This window comes from Triticum dicoccoides, chromosome 2B, assembly GCF_002162155.2.
Source record: "Triticum dicoccoides isolate Atlit2015 ecotype Zavitan chromosome 2B, WEW_v2.0, whole genome shotgun sequence".
In the NCBI taxonomy this organism is placed as follows: Eukaryota; Viridiplantae; Streptophyta; class Magnoliopsida; order Poales; family Poaceae; genus Triticum; species Triticum dicoccoides.
Window position 1 is genome coordinate 24,299,939 of NC_041383.1, and position 27,883 is coordinate 24,327,821.

At 44.0% G+C, this 27,883-nt stretch overlaps 1 pseudogene; it reads right to left on the reverse strand.

Moving 5' to 3' along the window:
* Positions 1-4,991: 4,991 nt before the first annotated feature.
* LOC119360285 lies at positions 4,992-27,319 on the reverse strand (annotated as a pseudogene).
* Between the last annotated feature and the right edge of the window lie 564 nt (positions 27,320-27,883).

A 27,883-nucleotide genomic window follows, 5' to 3' on the forward strand; every position in this document is an offset into this window, starting at 1 on the left:
AGAAGAAGAAGAAGAAGAAGAAGAAGAAGAAGAAGAAGAAGAAGAAGAAGAAGAAGAAGAAGAAGAAGAAGAAGAAGAAGAAGAAGAAGAAGAAGAAGAAGAAGAAGAAGAAGAAGAAGAAGAAGAAGAAGAAGAAGAAGAAGAAGAAGAAGAAGAAGAAGAAGAAGGAGAAGAAGGAGAAGAAGGAGAAGAAGAAGAGGAGGAAGAAGAAGAATAAGAAGAGGAAGAAGAAGGAGGAAGAAGAAGAAGAGGAAGAAGAGGAAGAAGAAGAGGAAGAAGAAGGAGGAAGAAGAAGAAGAGGAAGAAGAAGATGAAGAAGAAGAAGAAGAAGAAGAGGAGGAGGAAGAAGAAGGAGAAGACGAAGAAGAAGGAGAAGAAGGAGAAGAAGAAGAAGAAGAAGAGGAAGAAGAAGGAGGAGGAAGAAGAAAAGGAAGAGCAGAAGAGGAAGAGCAGAAGAGGAAGAGGAAGAAGAAGGAGCAGAAGAAACTAAATACAGCAAAAATACTACTCGGAAATAAATAGAAGAAAAAAATAAAGCAGAAAAGAAATAACTATATAAAAAAATTACTCAAAAATAAACAAAAGAAAATAAATAATGCAGAAAAGAAAAAAATTATATAAAGAAAAAATATCCACAAAGAAACTAAATACAGCAAAAAAACCTACTCAGAAATAAATAGAAGAAAAAAATAAAGCAAAAAGAAATAACTATATAAAAAATTACACAAAAATAAATAGAAGAAAATAAATAATGCAGAAAAGAAAAAATTTATAAAAAAATGTTGGGGCGCTGCCCAGTGGGCCTGCCAGACCTAGGGTGTGCAAATACAGGCCCAGAAGGGCCAGCAGGCTCACAGGGCAGCGCACCCTAGTTAATTAGGCCCAGAAGCCTGCTATATAGAGGAGTTCGTAAGGGCAGCCGCGGCTGGGTTTATAAACCAGTGCGGCTGCCCTTCGCTCGGCGAGGTGGGACTAAAAGTAGCGCACTGCGGGTGGCAGCGCAGGGCCATTAGTACCGGTTGGTGGCTCGAACCGATACTAATGTGTTGCCCTTTAGTACCGGTTGGAGCCACCAACTGGTACTAAAGGCCCGCGTTTCCCGCCGCTTGGGCTGGCTAAAATTGGCCTTTAGTACCGGTTGGAGCCACCAACCGATACTAAAGGCCCCTCCTATATATATGTCACTTACGAAAATTCAGTTATCGTCGCCATTTCGTTCCACTTCTCGCGCGAGTCTCGATCTCCGCCGACACCGCCGCGCCGCCGTGCCGTCGACCTCGCTGCACGTCGCCGCCGTCCCCGATGCCCTCACCGCTCGTCGTCGTCGTCGTCGCCGCCCCCGCCGTGCCCGTCTCCTCGCCGGCCGTCCCCGGCCGCCGCCCGTCTCGTCGCCGTCCCCGGCCGCCGCCGCCCGTGTCGTCGCCGTCCTCGGCCCCCGCCGCCCGTACGCTCCCGGCCCGCTCCATACACACACACATACACACACACACAAACACATACACACACACACATACACACACACAAACACATACACACACACACATACACACACACTAGTTAATTTTTTTTACTTATTTTCTGTTTTTTAATGTTTAGATGAATTAGAACTATCTAGTTTATTTTTAGAATGTTAGAAATGTTAATGTTACTCCCTCCGTTCGGAATTACTTGTCGTAGAGATGGATGTATTTAGATGTATTTTAGTTTTAGATACATCCATTTTCGAGACAAGTAATTTCGAACGGAGGGAGTACATGAATTAGAAATGTTAATATTTAGTTGAACTAGTTGAATTAATATATAGATCGAACTAGTTTATTTTTAGTAAATGCTTAGTTGAACTTTTTGAATTAATATAACTAGTTTATTTTTAGAATGTTAGATGAATTAGAAATGTTAATGTTTAGTTGAACTAGTTGAATTAATATATAGATCGATCGAACTAGTTTATTTTTAGTAAATGCTTAGTTGACTTTTTGAATTAATATAACTAGTTTATTTTTAGAATGTTAGAAATGTTAATGTTATATGAATTAGAAATGTTAATGTTTAGTTGAACTAGTTGAATTAATATATAGATCGAACTAGTTTATTTTTAGTAAATGCTTAGTTGAACTTTTTGAATTAATATAACTAGTTTATTTTTAGTAAATGTTTAGTTGAACTAGTTGAATTAATATATAAAACTAGTTTATTTTTAGTAAATGCTTAGTTGAACTAATTGAATTAATATAACTAGTTTATTTTTAGTGAATGCTTAGTTGAATTAATAGAAATAGTTGAATTAATTGAATTAGTAAGTGTTTAATGTTTCGCCTAATATGAACATAGGAAATGTCGTCTGACGACGGAAAAAATTTCATTATGTGCGAATACTGTGAAGACCAGCGCGACCAGTGCGATAGAAATTTCCTTGTTGATGGTAGGCGATTCAGCATCAAGCTGGATGAGACCTTCGAATTCGATACAGTAAGTCACAACGACAAGTCTGTTTTCGTAATTAAGCATGACTTATATATATGCTTCATTTGCCTGACTTATAATTTTTAATTTTCACTATTCTACTAGCGCATTCCCTGCCATGCAAATTTTTTTGTCTTGGATAAGATAGGTTTCAAAGATATGTAAACTATGGAGGTAAAGAGAGTTTACCTGAAAACTGAGCATGATGATTATACTTTCAACGTCAAAGTATACAATGCACACACGTACACCTATTTTGAATGCAAAACTTGGCAAGCACTATGCAAAGCTTATGCATTTGAGCCTGGTATGATTATCACCTTTGATATTCGTCCGGAAGATGATATTGAAGGTAATAGAGACATATGGGTCGATGTGCAGACGCCTCCAGTTCTACCATTATGTGAGTTCTTCTCAACTATATTTTTGTCTTTGATATTGCTTATTTCAAAAATAACTGACAACTAATTTCTATTGACAGCTTATCTCCATTCAACAAACATGTCCGGCGCTTGGTAGACATGACCTACTACTGTCCCGAAGCTGAACTAAACTGCGAGGAGATAAGTCATTATGTTTCATGGCTTGAGGATCTTCATACTGTCAAAACAAATTTTCTTCATGCACTTAGAAATATTAATACTCAAAATGTGCGACCAATAGTGATGGTATTGAACTACAGTCACATCTATTTAGGAATGATGGTAAGATTTTTACTATTTGTCCTCAGTGCATCTTTTGCATACATAATTTTTCTGCTAAACTATCATTGCTAAGTATACTAATTAAGTACTATACGACGTTCTTCAACAGGGACTCCCGTTGACAGTTGTGCCTCATGGGATCGAGACTAAAGGTCGCATGTCAATTGTTAGCTTACGGCCAAGATATCCTGCATTGCACATTAATGCATTCAGGATTTCTAGAAGCGATGAATGCTTAATAGTGAAAGATTGGAGGAAAATTGTTAAAGATCACAGAGAAGTACTAGGGGGCAGCAATGAGAAGCGCAACCCACAATTAGGAGACAGGTTCATCGGCATGCTCCAGTTTGATGAATCAGGAGAGTTATACATGTTCTATGCTATTTTACCAGAGAGAGAGTAGCTAGCAGGAGTGATTTAGCTAGTTCATGCTGCTCTTAGTACTTGTCCTTTCATGTCCGTATTCTTCGTTTTGAACTTAAGTGATTTGCTTTTGTGGTGTTATATATGAACGCTTATACTATCATGACAATCATGTTGAACTCGATGATATTTTTGCTTCTGGTACAAGTGAATGTTTCTTCTTTAAGCTAGTAGTGCTGGTGGTGATTAGATATATAGCTAGCGGTAATGCATGACTATAATGATTAATATGATGATGATGATTAGTTTCAGCTGGATGGATCCTACCTAAGTGATCAAGTATATGCCATATCCGTATATATTATAGTTGATCAAGTATAATTAATATGGATATGGCATATACTTGATCACTTAGCTAGCTATCCAATGCATCCAGTCGAAACTAATCCACGGTACTTTCACCTAATGATTTAACAACTCATTATAATGTAAAACAATCACTAAATTAAATTGAAAACACAAAATTAAAGAAAAAACAAAAAAAACACCCAAACATTTAGTACCGGTTGGTGTTACCAACCGGTACTAATGCCCTACACGCAAACGGGCCTGGCTCGTGCCACGTGTTGGCACTTTAACGCCGGTTCGTGACGAACCGATACTAAAGGGGGGGGGGACCTTTAGTCCCCACTCTTTAGTGCCGGTTCACGAACCGGCACTAAAGGCCTTCACGAACCGGCACAAAAGGCCGGTTCTGCACTAGTGTCCTATCATGCCATTCGGCATCCCGCAACGCACAATGAACTTCAGAAGGATATGATTGAAGAGTGGTGGGCATGGCATGGACGACAAAGAGCATGATTTCTGCATTCGACATTGTATTGTTCATGAACTATTTGTTGTGTTTATTGCAGTATTTGTTGTACTGAACGATAAGCTATTTGTTCGGGTTGTAATGATAACGAAATTGAACTATTTATTGTTGATTTATTTTGTTTGTTTGATCATTTTTGCTTCTATTTGAAATGTATATGTGGTTTGTGTGTGCCGCGCGTGCTGTATTTTTACACATTGGATTATAGCGCGGCTGTTGGAGCCAGCGCTGGCGGCCGCGCTAAACTAGCCGGAGCGCGCGCGGCATACTAGTTTTTAGCGCGCGGCGCGAAGTGCGGCTGTTGAAGATGCTCTTAGAAAGTTCACGTCATATTTGTTGTCAATTTTTTTTGAACCAACTTGCTTTCAAATCCTAGCTCCGCCACTGACAACCCATTAGTTGGTCGAGCCAAATGCCTGTGCCGCTGATGTGGACGGAAAAAAGTGACCGACGGAAGTTGTACATTCAGTCAACTGACTCCTAGTCACGCCCGTATGAAATAGTAGTACCAATACTTGTGCACCAAGCGCTCATACAGATTCTAAAATGAAACGGCCGCCCCTGAACCTCGTACAAATTCTCAAAGGTCAGAGCTCATCCCGGAGCGCGCCGGCGGCTGGCTGGAACGAGGACGAGCAAACCCTGGCCTCTCTGTACACCTTCCCGGGCTGGCAGAGGTAGCCCCTCTCCGGTGCGCAGTGCGAGTCGTCGGAGCAGACGCACAACCCTTCCATGGCGCAACCTTCCTTGTCGACGCTCGGGCTCGTCGCGTCGATGCCGAGGACCTGGTCGCTCCACTCGCTGGAGAAGAGCCCGTCGGGGTCGTACCTGCCCTTCACCTCTAGGAACTCGCCGGCCTTCGGGTACCTTCCCACGGCGCCTTCGAAGGCGAAGTTGCGGTTCTTGCCCCAGTGCGGGAAGCCGCCGTACTTGCGCAGCGCCATCTGCCGCCGCCGCCGCCACGCATCTGGCGACGTTAGTGCCATTCTCCTCCAGCAGCTCCTCTGCGTGTCTGGCGTCGACGCGTCCGGACGCGGCTCTCGACCGGAGGGTGGGATGGTCGTTGAGGCCGTTGCCCGGTGACGACATGTCGACGCAGTCGTCCTAGCGGTACACGACCTTTCCCCGCCCCGGCTACCACGCCAGGTCGCCGAACTCATGGAGGCCGCCCCACGCGGCTACTTGATCCTCCAAGTCCGATTCGTCGCGCTCCAGCCAGCGTGACCTGGGAGACGACGCCGAGGGAGACCTTGGCGGCGGCCAGGTCCGGGTGCCCGTCGCCAAGCTCCCTCACCACCACGAACCCCCGGCTCACCGGCGCCGGCGTCACGATCCTCAGCCCGACGACGTACTCATGAACAGCACCCCCTTGCCCCATAGCGAGCTCCTATGCGCGCCCGTCGCGAGCAGGCCCCCGATTGTGACGCCGGACTAGTAGGGCGAGTGCGGGAGCGCCAGCCCCGCGTAGGCGGCGGCCCGGATCAGGTCCCGGAGGAGCACGCCGCTCTCGACGGTGATCAGCCGCGCGACGGCGTCGAGCCTGACCATGCTGTTGAGCCGCAGGGTGCTGAGTGTTGGAAATATGCAACTTATATTATTAGGAGGCCAATGCCAACATATATACACATACATGAGAATGCCAAAAGGCTTCAAGAGGATGCCAAGAGACTAGAATGTAAAATGCCAAAAGACATCACTTAATACAACTCTAACACCCCCCCTCAAATTCATGGTTGATCCATAACACTGAGTTTGGAGAGGTGAAACCCATGTTGCGCTCTAGTCTGAGCCTTCGTGAAGAAGTCCGTAAGCTGTAACTCATAAGGCACATACTAAAGAGCAACAACATGATCCTGCACAACAGCACACACATAAGAAGCATCAACACCAATGTGTTTGGTAAGCTCATGCTTCACGGGGTCCCGCGCAATACTAATAGCACCTGTGCTGTCTGATAAGAGGATGGTAGGTGTAGTAACAGAAACACCAAAATCCTCCAGTAACCATCGTAACCAAGTCACCTCAGCCGTCAGAAGAGCCATAGCTCACTAATGACCCACAAGTGTAGGGGATCAATCATAGTCTTTTCGATAAGTAAGAGTGTCGAACCCAACGAGGAGCAGAAGGAAATGATAAGCGGTTTTTAGTAAGGTTTTCTCTGCAAGCACTGAAATTGTAGGTGATAGATAGTTTTGTGATAAGATAAATAGTAATCAGTAACAAGTAAATAAAGTAAATAAAGTGCAGCAAGGTGGCTCAATTCTTTATGTAGCAAAGGATAAGCCTGGACAATTTTTAATAATGAGAAAGGAGCTCCCGAGGACACATGGGAATTATCGTCGAGCTAGTTTTCATCACATTCATATGATTCACGTTCGGTACTTTGATAATTTGATATGTGGGTGGACCGGTACTTGGGTACTGCCCTTACTTGGACAAGCATCCCACTTATGATTAACCCCTATTGCAATCATCCGCAACTACAAAAAAAATATTAAGGTAAACTTAATCACAACATTAAACATATGGATCCATATCAGCCCCTAACGAAGCAACGCATAAACTAGGGTTTAAGCTTCTGTCACTCTAGCAACCCATCATCTACTTATTACTTCTCTATGCCTTCCTCTAGGCCCAAATAATGGTGAAGTGTCATGTAGTCGACGTTCACATAACACCACGAGAGGAAAAGACAACATACATCTCATCCAAATATCGAACGAATACCAAATTCACATGACTACTAATAGCAAGACTTCACCCATGTCCTCAGAAACAAATGTAACTACTCACAAAGCATATTCATGTTCATAATCAGAGGAGTAATAATATGCATAAAGGATCTGAACATATGATATTCCACTAAGTAAACCAATTAGCATCAACTACAAGGAGTAATCAACACTACTAGCAACCCACAGGTACCAATTTGTGGTTTTGATACAAGATTGGATACAAGAGATGAACTAGGGTTTTGAGAGGAGATGGTGCTGGTGAAGATGTTGATGGAGATTGAACCTCTCCCGATGAGAGGATCGTTGGTGATGATTTTTCCCTCCCGAAGGAAAGTGTCCCCGACAGAACAGCTCCGCCAGAGCTCTAGATTGATTCTGCCAAGGTTCCGCCTCGTGGCGGCGGAGTTTCGTCCCGTAAGCTTGGCCACGATTTTTTCCAGGGTAAAATCTCTAATATAGCAGAAGATAGACACCGGAGGCCCACCAGGGGGCGCGCCCTATGGGGGGGGGGGCGCCCTCCTCTCTCCTGGACAGGGTGTGCCCCCCTGGTGTATTTCTTTCGCTTGGAAATTCTTATTAAATCCAAAAAGATGTTTTCTGGAGTTTCAGGACTTTTGGGGTTGTGTAGAATAGGTTTCCAATGTTTGCTTCTTTTCCAGCCAGAATTTCAGCTGCCGGCATTCCCCCTCTTCATGGTAAACCTTGTAAAATAAGATAAAATAGCCATAAGTATTGAGATATAACGTGTAATAACAGCCCATAAAGCAATAAATATTGATATAAAAGCATGATGCAAAATGGACGTATCAACTCCCCAAGCTTAGACCTCGCTTGTCCTCAAGCGGAAGCCGAAATCGAAAAATATGTCCACATGTTTAGAGATAGAGGTGTCGATAAAAATAAAATACGAACATGAGGGCATCATGATCATTCTTATAACAGCACATAAATAGATTTTTGTTATATGATTTCTCATGCTCAAGTAACAATCAATTCACAATGTCAACTATGGTTCAAAAACTTCATTGGGAACTAATAAATTATAATCTCAGTCATTGAAGCAATTGCAATTTATCATAACATCAAAAAGAGTCAACAATAGAGCTTAGCAAGCTCACATACTCAACTATCTCGTAGTCTTCTACAATTACTAACACTCACGCAGTACTTGTGGTTATGGAGTTTCAGCCGGACACTGAGAAAGATAGGGGCTTATTGTGTTGCCTCCCAACATATTCACCTTTAGGTGATGTCAACAATAATAGCCCATGCTAACTTACATCCAATTGAATATATATATATATATATATATATATATATATATATATATATATATATATATATATATATATATATATATATATAAAGAATTGTTATTCTTCACCCCAGCCAACTTGCATGCCTGGGAACCCGTTTGTCTAAGCTGCCATAAACTTACAAGCAAAGATGTCTAATCTGCCGTAAACCTAGGACAAGCAAAGATATCTATTCTCTGCCGTAAACTTACGAGAAGCAAAGGTAGCCGAACCATCCACACACCCATGCATGCGGTGTAATTTTTTTTGTGAGGTAAACTTATGATACCAGCCCACCTGTGATGTAAACTTACAACACCAACCCACGTGTGAGGTAAACTTACAACACTAGCCACGCTCAATGCATCCTTTGCAGTATGCATGCGACATGAGTTTACTTGCACAGTATGTACGTGACGTCCGTTTTCATACCCATTCCACGAAAAATGTAATTTATGTAGCCATTCCAAGGTGAAAACTTAGTTGTGATCGATCGACAAGGAATTTTACATAGATTGAGCCAAACCGACATAAAACTTGTGTCATTTATCATTGATGCCGAGCATTGCATAGGAACAGCGGAAAGGTGGATCATCTACAATTAATTCAAAAAGTATATATTCCAATTTCTATTTTTTCAACAATTTATACATCGAAAAAAGCCCAAAACAGGAACCCAATCTCTTCAATTTCCTGAGTCTTGACCATCATTGCATAGTACTCCCTCTGAAAAGAAATATAAGAGCATTTAGATTACTAAAGTAGTGATGTAAAACGCTCTTATATTTCTTTACGGAGGGAGTAGAATCGCTGAGAAGAGGGAGTACAATAGATGATCCTACACAAACTGCAAGTGCAATACCAACTGGAGCGTCAGGGTGAGCACCCCATTCATCAGTCCATGATTCATCATATAGTATGTAGCAACATCTGTCATGCCAAGGCGATGAAGACCCTAAAATGGGAATGTAAGTTATAGCGACACAATTTTGTATCCGCAAAGAAACCTAGCGATCTCAAGCTGCAGCTGGACTTACCAAACCCAATACACATGATGTCACATCGGCGCCGCAACAGGTAACAAGAGGTTTAACAATGTATGTAATGTTAAAAGGTTAGTGATTCGTCCTGTATCACGGTTGGGCAGGGGGGGAATGGATAACAGATACCTTTGTTCATTGAGATTCCAAATGAAGTTTTGCCAAAACAAAAAATGAGAAGAGGTTTAAAACAATACACCAACTGCCACTGATAAACTTTTTGATTGCTTCGCTAGCAGCCTTAGCTTTTAATATAGCATCAACAGAGGCACTTGGTTCGACGTCATACCCATAAACACACCATTGGAGCAAACACCCATCGAAAACATATACTTATTAATGTCCATAAGCATGAAACATGGTCATGTTATCGAAGAAATAAAGCAACAAATACTTAAGTATCAGAACAGATACAAATGAAACATATTGCAAATCACTGGTAATGAACCTATACTCATTTAAGAATAACAGACTACAAGAATCGTCTCTTATTCTGCCAAAATTCTACTCTAACTTGATTTACTTAGTTCCATGGAAGGAAAACAAAGCAACTTATCAGTTACCACCAAACACGGCCAGCAATAAACCAGCACTTCAACTTTTATCCCATCTTTGATGTACTTGCCAAGGGAAGACACAGTGGAAGAAATAATTTTCCATATGGCAGCATGTGTTGCAGCTGACTCGAGAAAACAAACAAATTCAGTGCACGTGAAGAACATGATCACAAAGATGAAGTATGTGCACCTCTAATTGATGCCCTAGATTATTGTTCTCTCATCACTTCCAACAACACTACAAAAAGAAAGGAAGAAACCCTCCTAATTATCAACCTGTATTGTGAAAAGCATCAGAAAAAAAAATCTTAGGAGATGCCCTCCAATTTCACAAGACTTCCGTTGTATAAATCTCATTTTAAAAAGTTTCCTATTTTGGAGAGGACAAGATGTTGCTGCTGCAACCGTGCATATTTGGCATAGGAGGGCGATGATGAGCTTGCTGGATGATTGCCAGCGACAACCACCACCTCGTTCGTGCTCCGGAGCAGCCGCAAAGGCGAGGTGGCGAGCGTGGCTCCCATTACGGCCCTCCTTCTGTTTCGTTGCGTGAAATTTTTATAGGAAAGGAGAAGGTGGCGCCGCCGCCGGCGCAACAATCAGAGAATGGCAAGATTTACCATGTCGGATGAAATCTGAGGATTTCCGTAGCTAACAACCCCAGATGAAAACAGTAACACAACTTCAAGTATTAAAAAATTCCCAAGATCCACGCTGAATAAATCGGGTTTGAGCTCACCTTGTGCCACATTAGGGTACAACAGGAACATATACCACACAAAAAATCTGAAATCTATGAGCTTCTTCTAGTGCATTCGAACAGTTAGTAGGCAATGTACAAAGTGGATTAAAGTGTTTTCCAATGAATATGTGTTAAGTATTGTAGAAATTGGACTCCAATAACTCAAATAAAATTTGACTCTGCCTCGAGCTTTGTTCTATAAGGTTAGTACTTGAGACAGGCCCTTTCGACCCCGTGAAAATCTACATAATAATGTTGTAAGCTACTCCAAAAGCAAACAGGACCAATAGTAAAAGCATTGGAGGCCTACTCTTGTTGCCAATTGCAATACAAAGCTGCAAGTTGGTTTTCAGAATAACATCAAGGAAATCAGATCCGTATAAACTTCTCTTAAATTTATGTTGGCCAGTTGATTTAAACAAGACGAGCTCTTGCAACCAAGTCTACCTAAATCTCCTCTAAAAAAGTCTACCTAAATCAGATCATTTAGCAAATCACAACTACAGGTAGATCAATCGTACAACCAACGCAATCTTATTTTGAATTTCTGATACACCATATCAAATAATTGGGTCAAACAGTTAAATATAAGAAAGGAAGAATTTGACGCAATTAGTGATCTTTCACAAGTGAGACTACTCCTATAGTCACCAGAAATCATTCAGAAGTAGAAAAAATACCTAACCTTTTGTTCGATCCATTCACGCGGCTTCTAGTGGAGAGCGAGCTCGGGAAGCTGCCTTCTCGATTCCAATTGGGGATGAAGTTGCAGAGGAGAGCGAGGCGCTGCTTCTCCTGCTATCAGCCATTGCGACACGCACATGATGCGCGCATCATGAGCGCCGAAGGGACCGAGATAAACGCCAAAGAAAAGAAATGCTGCCCCAACGGACCTGTCGAGCCATCCACAACGCCCAATGCTGCCGAGGACACCGGCCGCGCCGCAGGCTACACACCACGCCGCGGAGCCTCCCGCGAGGCCGCCGGCCAACGAGGCCACATCCTTCGCGAGGTCTCCCGCATCGCCGCTCCCCTCGACGTTGCCGCCGGCAAACGGTAGCCAAGTCCACCTGTAGCTTCCGCCCGCTCGCCCACGAATCCTGCCGCCGCTGGCCACTGGCCGCCGAAACCGCTCGCCGTCCGCTCCCAAATCAATCGATACAAAAACTGCGGGGAGACCCTACGAAAAAAAGTATGGGGAGGTGGGTTAGCTCCACAACGGTGACAAAAAAAACTTGCAGAACGACATAATAAAAGGATAATTTGCTTGGGTGGTTCGTGGAGTGGTGCGACACAATGTTGAACAAGACGACCGGCTGGCTGCGTCGTCCGACCAGGGTGAAGAATTACTTATTCTTCACCCTGGGTCATTAATAGAGTTTCTATATATCATGATCTTTCAAACACGAGGAGCTTGCCAAAGGATAAAAAAAAGGAAAGGTGAGGATCACCTTGACTCAAGCATAAAGTAAAAACATGAAGTAAAAGATAGGCCCTTCGCAGGGGGAAGCAGAGGTTGTCATGCGCTTTTAGGGTTGGATACACAAAATCTTAATGTGAAAGAACATCACTTTATATTGCCCCTTGAACAGTCCGTCGCTTTTATTACTTCCACAACAAGATCGTACAAAGCTTATTTTCTCCACACTAATAAGTTATGCATATTTAAAGAGCAATTTTTATTGCTTGCACCGATGACAACTTACTTGAAGGATCTTACTCAATCCATATGTAGGTATGGTGGACTCTCATGGCAAAACTGGGTTTAAGGATATTTGGAAGCACAAGTAGTATCTCTACTTGGTGCAAGGAATTTGGCTAGCATGAGGGGGAAAGGCAAGCTCAACATGTTTGAAAGGTCAATAACAATATACTTTAAGTGAGATGTGAGAAAACATAAACCATTACGTTGTCTTCCTTGTCCAACGGCAACTCTTTTAGCATGTCATACTTAATGAGTGCTCCCAATTATAAAAATGTGTCCAAGATAATATATTTGTATGTGAACCCCTCTTTCCTTATCACTTCCTATTAATTGCAACGATGACCAAAACTACGTTCATTAACTCTCAACATTTTTTATGCCTCATACTTTCTATATGTGAAGTTATCACTATCCATAAGATCAATATGAACTCTTTTATTCTTTCTACTTTCTCAAGATCATAGCAACAAAGCAAAGCCCTTGACTCAACACTAATATTTATTATAGATAGCTCACAGACTCGATTACAAAAAGAGATCATAAAGCAAAACTCAAACTACTTGATATCAAAACTTCAATCTACTAGATCAAGTAACTACTAAAAGGATCGAACTGTTGGAAATATGCCCTAGAGGCAATAATAAAATGGTTATTATTGTATTTCCTTATTCATGATAATTGTCTATTATTCATGCTATAATTGTATTGACCGGAAACCGCAATACATGTGTGAATACATAGACCACAACATGTCCCTAGTGAGCCTCTAGTTGACTAGCTTGTTGATCAACAGATGGTCATGGTTTCCTGGCCATGGACATTGGATGTCATTGATAACGGGATTGCATCATTAGGAGAATGATGTGATGGACAAGACCCAATCCTAAGCCTAGCACAAGATCGTGTAGTTCGTATGCTAAAGCTTTTCTAAATGTCAAGTATCTTTTCCTTAGACCATGAGATTGTGCAACTCCCGAATACCGTAGGAATGCTTTGGGTGTACCAAACGTCACAATGTAACTGGGTGGCTATAAATGTGCACTACGGGTATCTCTGAAAGTATCTGTTGGGTTGGCACGAATCGAGACTGGGATTTGTCACTCCGTGTGACGGAGAGGTATCTCTGGGCCCACTCGATAGGACATCATCATAATGTGCACAATGTGATCAAGGAGTCGATCACGGGATGATGTGTTACGAAACGAGTAAAGAGACTTGCGGCTAACGAGATTGAACAAGGTATCGGGATACCGACGATCGAATCCCGGGCAAGTACTATACCGCTAGCCAAAGGGAATTGTATACGGGATTGATTGAATCCTTGACATCGTGGTTCATCCGATGAGATCATCGTGGAACATGTGGGAGCCAACATGGGTATCCAGATCCTGCTGTTGGTTATTGACCGGAGAACGTCTCGGTCATGTCTGCATGCTTACCGAACCCGTAGGGTCTACACACTTAAGGTTCGATGACGCTAGGGTTATAAAGGAAGTTTGTCTGTGGTTACCGAATGTTGTTAGGAGTCCCGGATGAGATCCCGGATGTCATGAGGAGTTCCGGAATGGTCCAGAGGTAAAGATTTATATCCGGGAAGTCCTGTTTTGGTCACCGGAAAAGTTTCGGGTGCTATCGGTAACGTACCAGGACCACCGGGAGGGTCCCGGGGGTCCACCAGGTGGGGCCACCGGCCCCAGAGAGCTGTGTGGGCCAAGTGTGGGAGGTAACCAGCCCCAGGTGGGCTGGTGAGCCCCTCCCCAAGGGCCCAAGGCGCCTTCACCTCGCTTGGGGGGCAAGCCACCCCTCCTGGCCACCGCCCCTCCCCTCTAGATGGGATCTGGAGGGGGCCGTCCCCCTCTCCCCTTCCCCTATATATAGTGGGGGTTTTGGGGCTGCCAAGGACATGAGTTTCCACGTCTCCAGGCGCAGCCCTACCCCTCTCCCTCCTCGTCTCTTGCGGTGCTTGGCGAAGCCCTGCTGGAGTGCCACGCTCCTCCACCACCACCACGCCGTTGTGCTGCTGCTAGACGGAGTCTTCCCCAACCTCTCCCTCTCCCCTTGCTGGATCAAGGCACGGGAGACGTCATCGGGCTGCACGTGTGTTGAACGCGGAGGCACCGTTGTTCGGTGCTTAGATCGGAATCAACCGCGATCTGAATCGCTACAAGTACGACTCCTTCATCCGCGTTCTTGTAACGCTTCCCATCGCGATCTTCAAGGGTATGAAGATGCACTCCCTCTCTCTCGTTGCTAGTATCTCCGTAGATTGATCTTGGTGATGCATAGAAAATTTTGAATTTCTGCTACGTTCCCCAACACGAACTAAATAAAGCGGTAAAGATAGGAGTGTAATGGTGATACGATACCGAGGCACCTCCCCCAAGCTTGGCAGTTGCCAAGTGGAGTGCCCATACCCATGTGATTATGTCTCCTTCTTCACGGTTGGTGTTATGATTTTCTTGGCGATGATGCCCTTCAGGATACGGTTCTCCTCCTCGGGCTTATTGACTTGTTGTTTGAGGTCCATAATTTCTTTATGGAGCTTGCCCTTAAAGGCCAAAGCTCCTTTTACCCAAGGATGCTGCATAGCTTCTGGAGAACAAGTGAAACTCTTTTTCATATTTTCATAAGAAAAAAATCTAGAGTTGGAGGGAGTGACTGAAATAGGGGTAGCCAGGCTAGGTAGTTCCCCCATAGTGAATTCTGCTCGAAGACGAGAGGTAACTTCTTGATCCTCCTCCATGGCATCTATCCTTTTCAAATCAGCCTCCATCTCATCCTCCTTTGATGGTCCAAAGTGATAGGCATCACTATTTGCTCCGGGACCTGGCGTTGGGTGGGACACTCGACTCTCCCCAATTGATTCCTGAGAAGACATCTTACTTTATTCTGCAACAGGAATAACTCGAATCGAAAACAGAGGATATTTGCGTGATACGGTGGTCAAAACCTTCGGGAGTATATATAATGAATTTTTACCGACCAAAATACGTAACGTGCAAGAAAACGGAGTCCGGGAGGCACACGAGGTGCCCACGAGACAGGGGGGCGCCCAGTAGGGGGGTCTCCACTCTCGTGAGAGCCTCGTGTCCCTTTCGGACTACTTCTTCCTTCCTAAAATTCTTAAATATTCCAAAACTGATAAAAATTGCCATTGGAGTTGTTTTGGAGTCGGTTTACTTACCATACCACATACCTATACCTTTTCAGAGTCTGAAACGTTCTGGAAAGTGTCCCTTATGTATTCCTCAGGGGTTTACGGTTTCAATAATATTAGTTTCCACATTGATAGGATTACCTGAAATATAATGTTTAATTCTTTGACCGTTTACCACCCTTGGACTCGTGCCTTCGAAGTTGTTGATTTTTATGGCACCAGAGCGATAGACCTCCTCGATAACGTAAGGACCTTCCCATTTTGAGAGAAGTTTTCCTGCAAAAAATCTTAAGCGAGAGTTGAATAATAATACATAGTCTCCTACGTTAAACTCACGCTTTTGTATCCTCTTATCATGCAAGCGTTTGACATTTTCTTTGAATAGCTTGGCATTCTCATAGGCTTGAGTTCTCCATTCATCAAGGGAGCTAATATCAAACAACCTCTTCTCACCGGCAAGTTTGAAGTCATAGTTGAGCTCTTTAATAGCCCAATATGCCTTATGTTCAAGTTCAAGAGGCAAATGACACGCTTTTCCATAAACCATCTTATATGGAGACATACCCATAGGATTTTTGTATGCAGTTCTATAGGCCCATAATGCATCATCGAGTTTTTTGGACCAATTCTTTCTAGATCTATTCACAGTCTTTTGCAAAATTAATTTGATCTCTCTATTGCTCAACTCTACTTGACCACTAGACTGCGGATGATAAGGAGATGCAATTCTATGATTGACATCATACTTAGCAAGCATCTTACGGAAAGCACCGTGAATAAAATTTGAACCACCATCAGTCATAAGATATCTAGGGACTCCAAACCTCGGAAAAATAACTTCTTTAAGCATTTTAATAGAAGTGTTATGATCAGCACTACTAGTTGGAATAGCTTCTACCCACTTACTAACATAATCAACAGCAACTAAAATATGTGTATAACCATTAGAGGCAGGAAAAGGTCCCATATAATCAAAGCCCCAAACATCAAACGGTTCAATAACAAGAGAGTAATTCATAGGCATTTCTTGACGTCTACTAATGTTACCTACTCTTTGGCATTCATCACAAGATAAGACAAACTTACGAGCATCTTTGAAGAGAGTAGGCCAATAAAAACCTGATTGTAGTACCTTGTGTGCAGTTCTATCTCCAGCGTGGTGTCCTCCATAGGGTTCAGAGTGACACTTATGTAGAATCTGTTCCTGTTCATGCTCAGGCACACAACGTCTAATAACACCATCTACTCCTTCTTTATAAAGGTGTGGGTCATCCCAGAAGTAATGTCTTAAATCATAAAAGAACTTTTTATTTTGCTGATATGTGAAACTAGGAGGTATATATTTAGCAACAATGTAATTAGCATAATCAGCATACCAAGGAGCAGTACGAGAAGCATTGACGACCGCTAATTGTTCATCAAGAAAGCTATCATTAATAGGCAGTGGGTCATCAAGAACATTCTCTAACCTAGACAAGTTATCTGCAACGGGGTTCTCAGCTCCCTTTCTATCAATAATATGCAAATCAAATTCTTGGAGCAAGAGAACCCATCTAATGAGTCTAGGCTTAGCATCTTTCTTTTCCATAAGATATTTAATAGCAGCATGATCAGTGTGAATAGTAACTTTGGAATCAACAATGTAAGGTCTAAACTACACAACTGCTAAGAATTCTTTTTCAGTAATAGCATAATTTCTCTGGGCAGTATCAAGAGTCTTACTAGCATACTGGATAACATTCAATTTCTTATCGACTCTTTGCCCTAGAACAACGCCTATAGCATAATCACTAGCATCGCACATAATTTCAAAAGGTAAATTCCAATCAGGTGGCTGGACAATAGGTGCAGTGATCAAAGCTTTCTTAAGTATTTCAAATGATTCTACGCAATCATCATCAAAGACAAAAGGAATATCTTTTTGCAATAAATTAGTCAGAGGCCTAGAGATTTTAGAAAAGTCCTTAATGAACCTCCTATAAAAACCGGCGTGACCAATAAAACTTCTTATACCTTTTATGTCCTTAGGACATGGCATATTTTCAATAGCATCAACTTTGGCTCTATCAACTTCAATACCTCTCTCGGAAATCTTATGCCCCAAGACAATGCCTTCATTAACCATAAAGTGACACTTTTCCCAATTCAGGACGAGACTAGTGTCTTTGCATCTTTGCAAAACTCGATCAAGGTTGCTCAAACAATCATCAAAATAGGATCCATAAACTGAGAAATCATCCATGAATACCTCACAAATCTTTTCACAAAAATCAGAGAATATAGCCATCATGCATCTTTGAAAGGTAGCAGGTGCATTACATAAACCAAAAGGCATACGTCTATAAGCAAAAGTACCAAAAGGGCAAGTAAAAGTAGTTTTAGATTGATCCTTCGCTGACACAGGTATCTGAGAGAAACCAGAGTAACCATCTAGAAAGCAGAAATGTGTGTGTTTGGATAGTCTTTCTAGCATTTGATCAATAAAAGGTAAAGGGTAATGATCTTTCTTAGTAGCTTTATTTAGCTTACAGAAATCAATTACCATCCTATAACCTATAATAATTCTTTGCGGGATCAATCCATCTTTATCATTAGGAACAACGGTAATACCTCCCTTTTTAGGAATGCAATGGACAGGGCTTACCCATTCACTATCAGCAACTGGATAAATAATACCTGCCTCAAGGAGCTTTAGTATCTCCTTTCTTACCACTTCTTTCATCTTGGGATTTAGTCATCGTTGAGGATCTCTAACTGGTTTGACATTGTCCTCCATATTAATTTTGTGTTGGCATAACGTGGGACTAACGCCCTTAAGATCATCCAGGGTATATCCAATAGCAGCTCGGTGCTTCTTCAGAGTTTTCAATAATCTTTCTTCTTCTTTCTCTGAAAGGTTAGCACTAATAATAACAGGATATATTTATTTTTCATCAAGGTAAGCATACTTAAGATTATCAGGTAATGGTTTGAGTTCAAACACGGGATCACCCTTGGTTGGAGGGGGATCCCCAAGAATTTCTATGGGAAGGTTATGTTTTAGCATAGGTTCCTGTTTAAGGAACACTTCAACTATTTCCCTTCTTTCCTTCATAAACATATCATTTTCATGGTCTAGCAAGTATTGTTCTAACAGATCAGTTGGAGGAACAACAATGGAAGCAAGACCAATAATCTCATCCTTACTAGGTGGTTCCCTATCACGAGGTTGTCTACTAAACTTAGCAAAATTAAACTCATGAGACATACCATCTATGCCAACAGTGACAATATTCTTTTCACAATTAATCTTAGCACTAGCTGTATTCAAGAAGGGTCTACCAAAAATAATTGGACAAAAGGCATCTTGTGGGGAAGCAAGAACAAGAAAATCAGCAGGGTATTTAACCTTCCCACACAAAACTTCAACATCTCTAACAATCCCAACAGGTTTAATGGTATCCCTATTAGCAAGCTTAATAGTAACATCAATGTCTTCTAATTCAACGGGTGCAATGTCGTGCATAATTTCTTTATATAAATCATAAGGTATAGCACTAGCACCCATATCACATAAGTCATGATAACAATGATCTCCTATTTTAACAGAAATAACAGGCATGCCTATGACATGTCTACGTGTCTTAGTATCTGGCCTACCAATATTAGCAGTCTCACCACAGAAATAAATAACATGCCCATCTAAATCACCATCCAAGAGATCTTTAACTATAGAAATACTAGGTTCAACATTAATTTGCTCAGGAGGTGTATAAGTCCTAGTATTACTCTTACGAACAACAGTCGAAGCTTTAGCATGATCCTTTATCCTAACGGGAAAAGGAGGTTTTTCAACATAAGTAGTAGGAACAATAGGATCACTATAGATAATAGTCCTTTCTTCGACTATAATAGGCGCAACTACTTTCACATCAATAGGAGGATTATATTTAAACCACTTCTCTTTAGGGAAATCAACGTGAGTAGCAGAAGATTCACAAAAATAAGCTACTATCTCAGAGTCAAGTCCATACTTAGCGCTAAATCCACGAAAAGCATCGGTATCCATAAAAGATTTAACACAATCGAACTTAGGTGTCATACTTGACTCCTTACCATTGTCGGAACCCCAATCTTTAGAGTCGCGTTTAATTCTTTCCAATAAATCCCATTTGAAATCAATAGTCTTCAGCGTATAAGAACCAGCACAGGAAGTATCGAGCAGGTTGCGATTATCAAGAGAAAGCCGAGCATAAAAGTTTTGAATAATCATTTCCCGAGAGAGCTTATGATTGGGGCATGAATATAACATTGACTTAAGCCTCCCCCAAGCTTGAGAGATGCTTTCTCCTTCGCGAGGCCAGAAATTATATATGTAATTACGATCACGATGACAAGATGCATAGAATAGAACTTCTGGTGAAATTCCAACTTCAATCGCTTATAAGTCCAAGATCTCGTATCATCACATAGCCTATACCATGTCAATGCATCTCCCTTCAAAGATAAAGGGAAGACCTTCCTTTTGACAACATCATTAGGAATACCTGCAAGCTTAAATAATCCTCAAACTTCATCCACAAAGATAAGGTGTAAATCAGGATGCAATGTTCCATCTCCTGCAAATGGATTAGCTAGCAGTTTCTCTATCATACCCGAAGGGATATCAAAATAAATATTTTCATAAAGTTCAGTAGGTTGAGGAGCAACTCTTTGCTCTTCTGGTTTGATTGAAGATACCCCAAACAAGCCCCTCAAAGGATTAGTTTCCATAGTGACAAGTAACAGAAAATTTCAGCACATTATATAAATGTTTCCTTACCAAGTTCCACTCACCAAAAGCGCTACACTCCCCGGCAACGGCGCCAGAAAAGAGTCTTGATGGCCCACAATTGTAGGGGATCAATCGTAGCCTTTTCGATAAGTAAGAGTGTCGAACCCAACGAGGAGCAGAAGGAAATGATAAGCGATTTTTAGTAAGTTTTTCTCTGCAAGCACTAAAATTGTAGGTGATAGATAGTTTTGTGATAAGATAGATAGTAATGAGTAACAAGTAAATAAAGTAAATAAAGTGTAGCAAGGTGGCCCAATCCTTTATGTAGCAAAGGATAAGCCTGGACAATTTCTTATAATGAGAAAGGAGCTCCCAAGGACACATGGGAATTATCGTCGAGCTAGTTTTCATCACGTTCATATGATTCACGTTTGGTACTTTGATAATTTGATATGTGGGTGGATCGGTACTTGGGTACTGCCCTTACTTGGACAAGCATCCCACTTATGATTAACCCCTATTGCAAGCATCCGCAACTACAAAATAAGTATTAAGGTAAACTTAATCACAACATTAAATATATGGATCCATATCAGCCCCTAACGAAGCAACGCATAAACTAGGGTTTAAGCTTCTGTCACTCTAGCAACCCATCATCTACTTATTACTTCCCCATGCCTTCCTCTAGGCCCAAACAATGGTGAAGTGTCATGTAGTCGACGTTCACATAACACCACTAGAGGAAAAGACAACATACATCTCATCCAAATATCGAACGAATACCAAATTCACATGACTATTAATAGCAAGACTTCACCCATGTCCTCAGGAACAAACGTAACTACTCACAAAGCATATTCATGTTCATAATCAGAGGAGTAATAATATGCATAAAGGATCTGAACATATGATCTTCCACCAAGTAAACCAATTAGCATCAACTACAAGGAGTAATCAACACTACTAGCAACCCACAGGTACCAATTTGTGGTTTTGATACAAGATTGGATACAAGAGATGAACTAGGGTTTTGAGAGGAGATGGTGCTGGTGAAGATGTTGATGGAGATTGACCCTCTCCCGATGAGAGGATCGTTGGTGATGCCATTGGTGATGATTTCCCCCTCCCGGAGGGAAGTGTCCCCGACAGAACAGCTCCGCCAGAGCCCTAGATTGATTCCGCCAAGGTTCCGCCTCGTGGCAGCGGAGTTTCGTCCCGTAAGCTTGCCCACGATTTTTTCCAGGGGAAAAGCTCTAATATAGTAGAAGATAGACACCGGAGGCCCACCAGGGGGCCCAGGAGATAGGGGGGCGCCCTATAGGGGGGGGCGCCCTCCTCTCTCCTGGACAGGGTGTGGGCCCCCTGGTGTATTTCTTTCGCTCGGAAATTCTTATTAAATCCAAAAAGATGTTTCATGGAGTTTCAGGACTTTTGGGGTTGTGTAGAATAGGTTTCCAACGTTTGCTCATTTTCCAGCCAGAATTCCAGCTACCGGCATTCCCCCTCTTTATGGTAAACCTTGTAAAATAAGAGAAAATAGCCATAAGTATTGAGATATAACGTGTAATAACAGCCCATAAAGTAATAAATATTGATGTAAAAGCATGATGCAAAATGGACGTATCACTCACAACTCGGCCTCTGCACTCGAACGAGAAACTGCAGTCTGTTTCTTCGTCTTCCAGGAAATGAGGGAACCACCAAGAAAGACACAGTAGGCAGAAAGTGAACGGCGATCCGTAGGATCACTAGCCCACGTAGCATCCGAATAGGCTTGGAGCTGTAACGAGCTAGAACGGGGGAAAAGAGACGATGAGAGATCATGCCACGAAGATATCGTACAACGCGAAGAAGGTGACTATAGTGAACTAAAGTGGGAGCAGAAACAAACTGACTTAGAATATGGACAAGATAGGAGATATCCGGACGAGTGACAGCATGATACACAAGACTCCCAACAAGATGACGATAACATGTCGGGTCAGACAAGGGCTCACCATCCGAAGCACGAAGGTGAACATTGAGCTCCAGAGGAGTCTCAGCAGTGCGCTCATCACTAAGAGCCGCATGAGTAAGAAGACCCTGGATATACTTTTCTTGGGAAATAAAAAAGCGAGCAGAGGTGGAGGAAACCTCAATCCCAGGAAAGTAACGAAGAGGACCAAGATCAGACATAAGGAACTGCTCATTAAGACGGGCCTTGACAAAGGCAATGTACTCAGAATCGTCACCAGTGATGATCATGTCATCAACATATAGAAGAAGAAGAGTGCGACCACGAGCAGAAAGGTGGACAAACAACGCTGGATCGTGATCACTGGGTGAAAAACCAGCAGCAGTGACTACAGAGGCAAAACGCTCAAACCAAGCACGAGGGGCTTGCTTTAGGCCATAGAGAGAGCGACGAAGACGACAAACCATGCCATCGGGAACTGAATACCTAGGTGGTGGCTGCATATAAACCTCCTCATGCAACTCACCATTAAGAAAGGCATTTTTAACATCAAGCTGTGACACGGACCAATGGCGAACAGAGGCCACGACGAGAAGTGTGCGGACAATGGTCATATGGGCCACAGGAGCAAAAGTCTCATCATAATCATGACCATGCTCCTGCTGAAAGCCGCGAGCCACAAGACGAGCTTTATAACGCTCGAGAGAACCATCAGAGCGAGTCTTAATCTTATAGACCCACTTACAAGTGATGGGACGAACACGGGGAGGAAGAGAAACCAGATCCCATGTGCCGTTGCACTAAAGTGCGGCAATCTCCTCTGCCATCGCAAACTGCCATTCATGATGAGCAACAACATCACGATAAGAGGTAGGCTCAAGTACAACCGAAAGGCTATATCGGCTAGGATAATAGCGGTCAGGAGGAGGGCAAGGTCGAGCCCGAAGACCATAAGTCTGCTGGGAGGAGGAATACGGTGCACCAGAAGTAGATGGCACGTCAGTAGATACATCCATAACACGTCGACGATGGGTATAATGAAAAGGAAAAGTGGGATGAGAAGGAACCATCGAAGGTGATAGAGATGGAGAAGACATCGGTGATGAAGGTGGAGTGTCATGCAATAAGGAAGGAGAAGATATGATAGGAGAAGGTGGTCTCGGATCTGCAATAGTGGGACGAGAAGGAGGAGTAGGAATATGAGGCAAAGAGGGAGGTGTATCAGGAAACGTGAGAAAAGAGATATCCTCTACTGAAAAGGTCGAAGAGGATGGTCGCAGGTAGAATGGTCGAGACTCATCAAAAGTCACATCCCTAGAAATACGCATCCGTCGACCGACATGATCCCAACACCGATAACCCTTATGTTCATCACTGTAGCCCAGAAAAACACACTCAACAGACTGAGCGCTTAGTTTGGTGCATTCTCGGGAGGGCAAGGAGAACATAACAAACACAACCAAACATTCGAAGAGTAGAATAATCAAGAGAATGATCAGAAAGACGCTCTAGAGTAATACCTCCCTATAGAGCAGATGAGGGTTGAATGTTTATGAGATATGTGGCAGTGGAGACAGCCTCATCCCAGAAGTGAGGCGGAAGAGAGGTGGCAATCATCATCGCACGAGCTGTCTCAAGAAGGTGACAATGCTTGCGCTCAGCCACGCCATTCTGAGCATGAGCACTGGGACAAGAGAACTAAGCAAGAGTACCCTGCTCAGCAAGAAAACCACGCAACATTTTGGAGATATACTCGCCAGCAGAATCAGCACGAAACACGCAAATAGGTGTAGAGAACTGAGTGTGGACCATGGCGGCAAAACGCTTATAAATAGAGAGAACCTCGCTATGAGAAGACATGAAGTAAATCCAAGTGTAGCGAGAGAAATCATCTATAAAAATAATATAGTAGCGATGGCCCCCTTTGGAAGAGAAGGGAGCCGGACCCCACACATCTGAATGTACTAAATCAAAAGGGCGCTGAGACACTGACTCGCTAGTAGGATAAGGTAACTGAACTTGTTTACCAAGCCTACAACCCTGACATTGTAAGGAGACATCTCCTGAGACAGGCCCCAAATGACCACGACGAACTAAAGACGATAGTCGAGAACCACAAAGGTGACCAAGTTGATGATGCCACTGCTGGAAGGAGTTGGTAGCTGAAGCGACGAAGGCAGATGGACTGGCGAGTGTGCTGGTAGCAGAAGGAACATTAAGCCAGTCCAACTCCCAAAGCCCCTGAGAATCATCGCGGCGCGGGCCAGCACCAACCAGAGCCTTCGTGTGGCGATCCTGGATAGTGCAAGAATCAACATCAAGAATGACGCGACAACCAGAATCAGTAAGCTGACCCGCAGAAAATAGGTTCATAGTAAGGCGAGGCACATGAGAAACATCTGGAACATAAAAGGAAGAAGTGGCAAGAGTGCCTCGACTCGCAACAGGAAGAGGAGTACCATCAGCTGTAAGAACATTAATAGGAAAATCGAGAGATCTATGAGAGGACAAGATAGAAGAATAGGAGGACATATGAAATGAAGCTCCAGAATCCAGAACCCATGGGGATGTACCTGACTGTATAGACAGTGGTCGCTCAGCACTAGAAGCACCAGTCACAGAGCCTGCGGTACCCGTCGAAGAACCTGAAGCAGCAAGTAGACGCTTGAGCTTCATAATATCTTGCTCAGTCAAGGAGACAGTAGACGGCGTCGAGGAAGAAGAACGAGTCCCAGAAGAAGAATTGCGCTCCCTATTACGCATATCACGCTTCTTCTTGAAGCAGCCAGACTCGGGGTGACCATCCCTATTGCAATAGTCACAATGAGTACGAGGACGAGAGCGGCCTTCACGAGAGCGAGCCTCACTACCCAGAGGAGAGGGCAGTAGCAGGGGAGCACTGGAGCGAGAAGACACTGGAGGAGTAGCAGCTCGAGTAGCGAGCACAAAGGGAACCTGAAGTAAACCAGCACCACGAAGGCGAGTCTCCTCAGCACGAAGCTCAGAAAGCACCTCAGAAATAGGAACACGACCACGAGCAAACAACTAAGCACGTCGAGGCTCAAACTCCCCACGGAGCCGTGACAAGAACTCATAGACGCGCTGAAACTCCAAGTCTGACCTTACAGTCTGGCAACACGGGCAAGTGCCACAAACAGTAGTGCGAAGGGAGTCAAGCTGGCGCCAGATAGTAGAACTCTGAGTGTAGAACTCATCAATAGTGGAGTCTCCCTGCTGAAGAGCATGCTCCTGACGGACCACAGACAAGTAGAGAGCATCACCAGAGGGCTGATAGCGCTGACGAAGATGAGTCCACATCTCAAAGACAGTACCAAGGCCTATAAACTCAGAAGCAAACTGAGGCAAAACACTGGAAGTGAGAACAGTCGCAGCACGAGCATCATCATCACACCACTGAGTGTAAGCAGCCACATCGTCACGATAAACAGAAAGAGCATTTGAATAATCCAAGACCTCCTGGTCATAAGCGGCATCTGCATCATCAGCAGCAACCCTGGCTGCAGCCCTATCAGCATCAGAAGCATCTGCGTCAATAGCTAGTGGCGTCGGTGGTGGGGTAGGAGCCATAGGAGGCACTGGGCGCGGAGGACATGGGACCTCACCGGAAAGAACACCCCAGAGACGAATGCCACGCATGTGAATGCGCATAAAGGCAACGAACTCAGCATAGTTAGCCCCATCGAATATCATCGGGCAGCGCGGAATGGCAACATAGCCTGATGACGCCAAAGACATGGTGCTCCTTTTCTGTCTTGAGAATAGCAAAAGTCACCCAAGATTCAACTGGCCAAGATGAGAGCGGCCAGAACTAGCAGCAGATCGGGACAACCAGAGAAAACAGCCCAAAAACTGTGGAAACCGACGTGCAACCAGTGGGCCGAAACAAAGCAGCAACAGTCAGCCAGAGGCCCAGTTCCACTCGTCCTCGTAAGAGCACCCGAACCCGAGGGCCAGTGCCCCTCGTCTTCTCTCAAACCAGCCACAGAACGCGCGATGGCGGCGGCCAGCGAAGAGATCACGGGGCTGTGGCCGAGAGGAAGCAGCGGCCGGCTGAGACGTCGCGGGGCCGCGGCCGGGAGGAAGTAGCGGCCGGCTGAGACGTCGCGGCGCAGCGGCCGTCGGAGAAATCCGTAGCCGCGGGTGCCACGCGAGGCCAAACTAGGCCAGGAGCCGGCGGCCGGCAGCGGGGTGTGCAGAGGACACCCAACCAGGCCAGGGCCAGCCAAGACGAGGCGGGCGAGCCACCGCCCAATCTGGAGGCGGCCGGCGGCGGGAATCAGGTTAGTGGCGGCCGACGGATCGAATGGGATTAGGATCTGGGCGTTCTTAGTTGAGAAAATCAGGGCGACTCGATCTAGGCAGGGGAGTTACGGCGGCATGGGCATGTGCACAGGGGATTAGGAACAGCAATCGGCTGGACAGAGACGACGGGAATTTTGGATCAGGGAGAGCACGAGTGCGCGTGCGAAAAAAACCTAGAGCTACGATACCATATTGGAAATATGCAGCTTATATTATTAGGAGGCCAATGCCAACATATATACACATATATGAGAATGCCAAAAAATTTCAAGAGGACGCCAAGAGACTAGAATGTAAAAGGCCAAAAAATATCACTTAATACAACTCTAACAGGATGGTGCCGTCGCGACCGCCGGGGCACGCGAGCTTGGGCAGGCTGTGGGAGTACCTGGTGGCCACCTTAACCTTGCGCCCGACCGCCGCCGTGGCCGCCACGGCCGCGACCAGCTCCTCCTCGGTGCTCGGGTACGTGACGCTGGCCGCGCGGCAGGTGGCGCAGTCTGGGAAGGAGCCGTACGCGTTGGTGACCGTGTAGTCGGACGTGCCGCGGGCGCAGACCACAGGAGTCGGCGGGGGACTGGATCCGGCCAGGTGGATGAGGAGCCCCACGGCCACGAGGAGAGTCGTGGCAGGGCTCTCCAGTTCCATTGCCATGGCTGCCTGGTGCTCGGTGGCTCCAGCTGAACGAATGAACCAACATGGCATCATGGTACTCCTGAATGACACGAGTATGAACTGTCGATATGACTTTCTGAATGACGCGAGTACGAATCAGACTGAATCATTGTACTCCCGTCCTTTTATTTTTTCTTTAGAAAAAGGCAATGACCCCGGCCTATGCATCATCATGATGCACACAACCAATTTTATTAAAAGAAAAATAAATAGGTTTGAAATATACATAGTATCAACTAAAATGACAAAAAGAAAAAGAAAACACCACAAATGGTGGGTACAAACGTAAGATTACATGACTTAACCACGCAATCTATTAGTGACATGCCGGTTGAATAACGCCTGTGAAACCATCTCCATACGGTTGCACCCAAAGGTCATGAGCCACCAACGTCCTCACGCTGAGGTGATGACCACATACGGATCAATGCGGTGGCTCTGAAGATAACTCCTGTCCTGAATGACGAGTAGGAATCAGATGTACTCCTAGTCAACAAGTCATGTTCACCAACTCTATACGCCGTGTCTTGGTCCATGGTTGAT